The following is a 7826-nucleotide window of genomic DNA, read 5'->3' on the forward strand; positions in this document are numbered from 1 at the left end:
TCAGTTCGGTTTCCTTCTTCTTGTCAGCTACTATATTGTGCTCAGGTTCAGTTACCAGTTATTGATCAGGATTTGTCTTCTTCTACTTGATCTTCCTATTTTTATGCAATGTTGCTATGTGTCCAAACTCTTGATAGTTATAACATTTCACATTTTTATTTAAAGATAAATTCTTATAATTATTGTAGGGCATCGGTTTATTCTTCCTACATTCAAATCTCTTATGACCATATTCATTCCACTGATAACATGTAACATTCATATCCTAGAGTGCATTAAATGGGTTTCTACTTTCATAACTCATAGAGGGCTTATTGATTAATCTATAGTTAGCTATTCTATGCCCGAATTTGTTACACCGATAACAATAACCATGAAAGTTAAAAACATTTCGGTTAGGTTTCCTAGGTCCTGCAAAGGACTACCTCATCGGGGGTCTTCCCTTCATATTGTTCACTTTGGTGAATCCTTCATGGTCAGTGCTTACATTTCTCCTTGGATCCGCATGTCAGTACGATGAGTGTGGCCTCCAGTTCATTGCTTTGGTATACTAGTTTGTGTGGGGATTTCCAATGACATCTACATATGTCCATTTACTGATATAGTTGGCTACAATGAATGTCTTCTTTTCTTCACCTTCATTTGAAGAGGTGAACTTTATTTCCTTGCCAGATGTATCTTTGTTGATTGAAATTTGACCTTCTTCAAAGCCTAAGCCACCGGTGTCTTTAGATTGCTTCTGTTTGCTCTACATCTTGTCTAAGGCTTTGATGTTGCCTTCATATTTGCTCCTTTCTTTAATTTCTTCCTTACTCTCTTCAAGCTTCTTTTTGAGCTTCACTATTTTTTCTTCCAAGTCTTGATACTACTTTTCCTTCTTTGTCAGATCAGAGGATATAGCTTCACATATTCTCTTGGTTTCTTCTAGCTGCAATTTCAAGTCAGATATAACTTGACTAGACTCATCCAAGGATTGCTTCAAGAGACCTTGTTCATCCACTGCAGCAAAAGCTTGACCTTTTCGAGTTCTCTTCTTGTTTTACTCAATTCCTCAAGAGCATTGATAAGATCACCTTCTAAATCCACTTTAGATTCAATATCCTCCTCTTCCTCATCTTCATCAATTGTTTCATCAAGTGCCATAAAGAGATTGAATTTTCTGTCATTCTCATGGTAATCATCTTCTGATGCATTTTATTCATGTATTGTATCATCCTCAATAGTATATAGGTTGTTTTGATTCTGGTAGCCTCTCCTTCCTTTCCGGTAGACATTTCTTTCTCTATCTTTGCTAGAAGATTTGTTGAATTCTCTTGACTCATCTCCACTAGTTTCTTTGTAGGGACATTTTGCAGCAAAGTGTCCAACCTTATCACAGTTGAAAAACTTAAGTGGTAGTTTTCCTTTATACTAGTCGGATCCTCTTTTGAGCTTCATGACAAATTTTTTCTACCTCTGCATCAGAGTCTTCACTGGATTCTTTATGAGTAGCTACTTCTTTTCCCTTTTTGGTGGTGTTGAATGCTTCTTCTTTTCTTAAGGAAGCATCACCTGTTGTTCTCATTTTAGAGGTTGTCAATGAGCCAAATAGCTCATCCATTGTAAAAGTCTTCAGATCCTTGGATTCTTCTATAATAGACACCTTAGTACCATACCTAGGTGTGAGAGATCTAAGTACCTTCTTGACAAGAATCTCATCTGCAATTTATTTTCCAAGTCCTCTGATGGTGTTCACAGTTTCATCAAAGCTATGAAGGTAGTCTACAATATTTTCATCATATTTCATCTTGATGCCTTCAAGTTGGCCTCTTAGTGCTTGCATCTTGGCTTCTTTGACTTTTTCATCTTCAGATAACCTCTATAGTTTATCCCAAGTCTCCTTGGCTGATGCACAATACATGACTTTGACAAACTCGTTATCAAACAACCCGCTCAAGATAGAATTTTTGGCCTTTGCATTGTTATCATACTCCTTTTTGGCATATGGATCAATGGGAGGAATAGTGGGAGAAACATACCCATTCTTGACAAACATCCACACATCAAAACCAAGCGAGGAAATATAGGTCTCCATTCTTTTGCTCCATAAGGCATAGTTGGATCCATCAAACATGGGGGCTTTTGAGGAAGAAGACTCATTTCTTTCCATTATGTTGTAAGTCTAGATTCTACCCAACGTTTAAAAATAACTGGGAACCTAGGCTCTAATACTAATTGTTGAACACAGAGTACCACTAAGAGGGGGCTGAATTAGTAAAGTAACTTTACAATAACGATTAATATCTCAAGCACCAAACTATCAAATTGGTAAAGAAAAAAGGAAACTAAAGAGAACAATCACACAAATTGAACTCACAACATGAGATATACAAGGAAAACCCAATATGGGAAAAACCTCGGTGAGAAATGTTGCTAGAGACTACTGCACCAATCGAGCCTCACAAGTAAAACACTAGATTACAAAAATCTAGGGAACCAACCCAAGGAGCATCAACCCCTTCTTTTTAGGGTACCAACCCAAGGAGCACCAACCCCTACACAAAGATCCAACTTGTTGATGTATATATTGAAATATAGTTTAGATACAGTTAAAGCTTCTTATTGCAAATGAATTTTGCAACTCTTGATCAATTATCTTACTGTAGGTTGACAATCTTTTCTTCTCCACTGGATCTCACACTGCCCATTATGAGATCACTCTCTTTGATTATTAGCCTCTCTTATCTCTCTCTCTCACACTCTCACAACATACTATGTCATGCTTGGATGTTATCTTCCTCTAACACACCTCACTAGTTTGCTTAATTGTTGTACCTGCTACAATTATATCGGTACTCAATCATTGTTGGTTAAACCCTCTCAATGGTCTACTTGCTCACTTTCTCTACAACTTTCTTAGAATAAATTCTAAGGCCAAATGATCCTCCTCTACACTTAAGCTCTCTTTTACTTATCTACAAGCATCAACTTGCTCTGTTTTGAGCTCATATATTTATCACCATAGTTTCCCACCAAGAATGCATTCAAACACTGTCATGTTAGGTTTTCCTTTTCAATCTTAATCTATATCTTCTCTGATGAAATCTTTTTTTTAGAGATATGATCTTTATGACAATGTTCAATCACCAACTGAACTTCGCATTCCAATATGTGTTTTCTAAATTTGGAGTTCTGCACCTCACTTTTATGCTTTTCTTTGTCACTCACCATTAATGGCTTTTCTATTTCCTTCATCTAATAGGTACAAAGATCAAATATTATTGAAAGATTAGTGTGATTGCCTTTCTAGCATGCCTTCCTCGAGTGACAATCTTCTGGCATCCTCCGTGACTTTTGGGCTCCTCATTTAAGTCAACCTGTATGCAGATTTGTTTCATAAATGCACACTCCACTGACGTGTGCAATACCTCCACCTAACATCCAACTATCATGCTTGTCAACATCCTCCTTTTCTTGGATTCTCATGTTGGTTTTATATACTTTGTTGACCCAAGTTGACTACTGGTTTAGTCTATGTTACTGATATGACCATCAACCATCCTTTCTATTTTGCTCATTGGTTGTTGTGCCTTCATAACACAGAAATAGCCTTCATCCCAGTTTATGCCTTATCGATAAGCCTTCTTTACCAGTACATGACCGAATTCATGTATATCGGTAGCCTTCCTTATGTCTTCTCACTCTTATGTGTATTTCCATCATATTGGTCACCCCTTCTTACTTACGACTGACCTTGCCAAACCTGTTGACATCAATGAAAAATTAATGCCAAATTTCCAATAGAAGGAAGGGAAATAAACCCTAGCTTTTATTTGATATATTCAAAGGTATCCTTTAAGAGAGGTTTAGTGAATATCTCTACAATGTAATCCTTGTTGGCATTGTGTTGTCATTGATGTCAACCGGTATAACATGGGAACCCGTATGAGAGATTGTTCATATAGTTGTCATTGATGTCAACCAGTAATGGTGTCATTGATTGTTGAACACAGAATACCATCGAGAGGGGGGCGAATTAGTGGTTTCTAAATCTTTCCTCTTGACAATCTAATTTCAGACAATCAACTATTTACTTGACCACTAAATAGTCACACTGGGAATGTAAGAGAGAAAACAAAGAGATTATTCACACACAAGAGATTCACAACACCAAATTTACAAGGAAAACCTAGTATGGGAAAAACCTTGGTGAGAAGAGCTATTGGAGAGTACTACTCCAATCTAGCCTCATAGGTAAAACACCAAATTCAAAGTTTGGGCACCAAACCAAGGAGCACCAACTCCTACACTTTTAGGGAACCAACTAGAGGATCACCAACCCCTACACCAAGCTTCAACTTGGTGATGTATATTGAAATATTATTTGAATACAATTAAGACTTCTTGTTGGAAATGAATTCTGCAACTCTTGAATCAAATAACTCTTTGTTAATTTTCTCTCCATTTCACACACAGTCTCTCAACACATTGTATCACACTAGGATGCTGCCTGCTCTGCCACACCTTTTTGGTTAGGTTCAACTACCTTACTTTGATACTATTGGTAGAATCCTCTCACCAGTTTTCTCATTCACTTACACTACAACTTGCTCGGAACACCTTCTTAAGTTTTCTCCTTGCTCCCTCTCCCTTATGTTCTTCCCTCAAACTCCACAGCATCAACAACTCCTTCTATTCAAAGCTCTCATTACATATACCTATTTTCCCACCGAATGCCATTCAAAAACCTGGGTGGTTAGGGTTTTCTCTTTTTGACACAATCTTCATGAGATCCAATCCCACCTTTCTTGGATCAATCACCTGTCCTTGAAGACTCCACCTACACATAGTTTTCATTATCCAATGCATATTTTTATCGAAGTGGAAATCACGTATCAGATCTTCTATCATGAAGTTAGATGACACATAAAGTGTTCTAGAAGTTTCCTTTATGAGAACATCATGAATTAGATTTCCTTTGCCTTGATTCAAGCGCCAACTACTCCCTGATCTTCCTCTATCATTTCTTCTTCCTCAAGCCACAATCAGTCAGATGCAATCCCTTCATTTGTGGTTCCTTCATTAATGACGATTATCTATTTCATCAACCCTATCGATGAAGCTTCTCCAACCACAACACACTTGTGACCTTAGCTCCAAATGGCATCACACCGATCAAGACATGGCCTACCAATACGCAGTCAGTCCGGAAAACATATATCAGTAACACCCTTTGCCAGTACAGTGTTCTTCTTTGGAAAACACATATTGGTACTGATTCCACATTTTCACCTTCGATGGTGTGAGACAACTTTTAGCATTCTGCCTCTTCATCATAAACAAGCAACCATCCTTCATACTAGTTTGTACTTTTATCCTTTATGCTCAGTCTCCATCGGTTGACATCAATGACAACTTAGTGCCAAAATGCAAACATTGATTTCAACTAGTATAGCAGGTTACCAGTATATCTTGTCACCAATAAGGAAGAGGATGTCAACTAGTAATCATGTGGCCAGTAAGAAAAAAAGAATGATCCAATGAGGAAGTGAAGAACCGAGATGCAGTTGGATGTCAATCAACAAGACTCCCACCAGATGAAGAGATTATCATAGGATGCTAATATGACCGATAGGTTTTTGAATTTTTCAAGTTAGTAAGGTAGACAAAGGGGATGTCTACTAGGTTATGTATAGAAGATGTATCTTCTCACACAACAATGTCATATCAGTGCAATGTCAGAAGAAGAATAAGTCACAAGGATCTACTCCCAATGGTAAGTGATCATACTGAGATTATCTCCCAATATGGATGGAATGCATCATAACCTTATAAGATAAGACAAAAAATTAGAAGGTAGGTGATTGAAGGCTCACACCAGATCAATTAGTGAAACAAAAAGATGCCTCAAGTGCATGAAATCATTGGCATGGACCAGATCAACTAGAGTTGGCAAGTTGAGCCATCAACACAAAGAAGGAAGAGTAAAGAAGTGATGGGTTTGTCACTTTCATAGATAGGTTAAGATGCTGTCTAGGATAATGAAGAATAAGGTAAGGTTGTGCAACTGCAAACAAAGAGTGCAACCATAATGAAAATGTAGAAAAATGGAGACTATTGAAGATTGATGACATGGTGTCATCAAGGTGATTACCGATGAGTATGTCAACCGATAAGATGACAAAGAATGTAAAAATGAAAGCCTCCTATCTAATGAAGATGGGCATGTGGTGGATTGATATGTTTGGAGACTGGTTAAGGTGTTCCACTAGAAGAACAACAAAGTGTAGGTTTGAAGGTTGATCAGTTAGGGTATAAAACCGACAGGGTTAGTGAACTGGTAGGTGAACATTGGTAGTTTGGTGTTCGATGGATATGATAAACCAATATAGTGGCCTGAGCAGAGGTGGATGCCAAAAATGGTGACATGTAGGACATAGATGTCATGCATGCAGTGGTTGGTGAAGTGTGCTTCAATGAGGTTGGTGATGGGTTGGTCGACATTAATGTTCATAGCAGATTTCATAGGTCAAGGACTGAGGTTTTCTTCTCGATGAAGACTGGAGATCTGATTGGATTTGGTTTTCCTCAAGGTCAATAAAGGAACCCTAGCATGCCAAAGGTTTGAATGTCTATCATGGAGGGAAAACTCAAGTATAACTATGTTGACTAAAGACCAAAGATGATTGATGTTGTAGGATGGATATTGAAGAACAAAGAGTGAATGTGCAACAGAGAGTCAACCAGTCAAAAATTTCATCAAAGATCAAGGTGACTGAGTTCTTGAGAGAAAATCGGTCAGAAGAGTTTAACTAGAAAGGTTAAGGAAATAGGTATACTATCATTGAGCTTGACAGTGGGGTGATTTGGTAGTGTTCCAACTAGAAAGAAGGTAGCAGAAAGGGAAAGAATGTAATGTGAGTGGTTTGAGGAGATTCAACAGGCTAGAGAACAGTGCAGGGTTTCACTGACAAGCTAAGAACCAACAAAGAGAAGAGTACCAACAAAGATGAAGTACAGGCTGACCTGGTGAGGTTGTAGCAGAGAGGAAAGAAGAATAGAGAACCGATGAGCAAGGAACCGATAGAGAGTAGGGCAGAGGAAGACCAGTTGAGAAGAGTAAAACTGGAAGAGAAGTTATAGAGGTTACAAAACTCATTTGTAACTGGGTTATCACTTTTTTATTGATGCATGATATTGTAATCACTGATTTGGAGCTTCGTGTAGGGGTTGGTGCTCCTTGGATTCATACCCTAAATTAGGGGTGGTTCTCCTTGGGTTAGTGCCCTAAATGTTGGCACCATTGTTTTATTGTTCAGCTGCATTGGAGCAGTAGACTCCAACATCATTTCTCGCTGATGTTTTTCCCATATTGTCTTTTCCTCATATGTCTGGTGTTATTTGATGTTCTTTTTGAGTGTGGTTACATTTGTGTCATCCTCCTATCTCATCGGTATGTTTTCTTTTCATTTGATCCGCTAATAGATATACACACACTTAGGAATAAAAAATTAATGTTTAGAAACCACTGATTCACCCCCTCACCCTCTCAGTGGCATCTTGTGTTCAACAATCCCTAGTAGGTGCATACTCCAATTTAACTTCCTTTTCTACAAATTTTTCCTTTAAAAAGTGATGTCGAATATAAATGTGTCATCCTTAAATGCATCATCAAATTATTTGAAATTTTTTTAGCACTAGCATTATGGAACATGATAGGAATAGGTTGATCATAAATTATCTCAACATCTTTCAATGTTTGATTAGTCTGAATCACCTAAGTGTAGAAAACTACTGCATCAATATATTATTCTTCCATAGGGGATAGGGAAACTAATTCTTTCTTC

The sequence above is a fragment of the Cryptomeria japonica genome, chromosome 3 (genome assembly GCF_030272615.1).
Source record: "Cryptomeria japonica chromosome 3, Sugi_1.0, whole genome shotgun sequence".
Classification (NCBI taxonomy): domain Eukaryota; kingdom Viridiplantae; phylum Streptophyta; class Pinopsida; order Cupressales; family Cupressaceae; genus Cryptomeria; species Cryptomeria japonica.